We start from the raw sequence: 1126 nt of genomic DNA on the forward strand, positions 1-1126 counted from the left end.
CAGTGAAGGATTTTAGCATTCTTTACATGAAAAATGTTGAAATACAAATCCAATTAAAATATTTTTGAATCTGAAATTCATTAAAGATTTCAAGTTCATATAGTGGAGGAGACTTGCAAAATCCCCAGGTCAGCAGCAAGACATGAGGTAATGACTAAATATAGCTGAAATTACTCTTTGTGATTTCCATAACATCCTACTTTGTATGTCTTTCGTACAGTATAGCAAGGTTTTTAAAAGGGAAAGACTGTTTTGATTTTGTACCTTTTAAGATACTACACATGAAATGTTAACACCAAGCAAAAGTTAAAAAAAAAAAAGGCATAAAGTCCCCAGCAATCCCAACCAGCCTTTAAGATTTTCAGGTAATATATTTAACAGAAAAAGAGAACATATTTCATGGCAGGCAGTTGCATGAGGACAATGACTCTTCTGAAGCACAAAATTACAAAGTTTGCGTAACACCACTCTTGAGTCACATAGGTCTATAAAGCTATTTCACAGTCTGTGGGTCAAAGAACAACATCAACTAGAAGCAAATATCTCATTTCCCGCAGGCAGATTAGTGTTTTTAATTATTCACATGCAATTCATTCACCTGAATGCCAGCAGTCATCTTTGGTTTCTTAAACTGCATGCAGTGCTCAAGCAGCCCTTTTGACCCCAGCAGCAGCCAGGCAGCCAGTCACCTCCTGTTCTTCAAACAGCACAGGCTGGCAGCCACATCCTTTCCTCGGGAACCCAAGGGACATGTCCCAGATCTCCTGGGAGGGTAAACTGCCATCAGTGCTGAAGATCAGTTGAACTGGGAGTACCATAGAGCAGAGAGAGGGAACTCCAGAAGAAGAAAAAAAAAAAAGGGGGGTTCATGAGAGCAGTCAACTACAGGAGATAGGACACACATAAAGAAGGGAAGGAAAATCAGGATAGAAGAAAGATGAGATAAGCTTTTAACGGCTGGAGCTTGACAAACATGGAGGCAGAGATATAATTTGCTCCTTTATTTAGTGCTCAAAAGGGCTGAGGACACCACATGTCCATGGCTTGGAAGCCCTCCATTGCCATGTGCACATGGGACACCCTGGAGAACTTAGTGGTAAAGTAGCCCCTGTATTCCTGTCAGAGA

The sequence above is a fragment of the Mesitornis unicolor genome, unplaced genomic scaffold (genome assembly GCF_000695765.1).
Source record: "Mesitornis unicolor isolate BGI_N332 unplaced genomic scaffold, ASM69576v1 scaffold6571, whole genome shotgun sequence".
Taxonomy (NCBI): Eukaryota; Metazoa; Chordata; class Aves; order Mesitornithiformes; family Mesitornithidae; genus Mesitornis; species Mesitornis unicolor.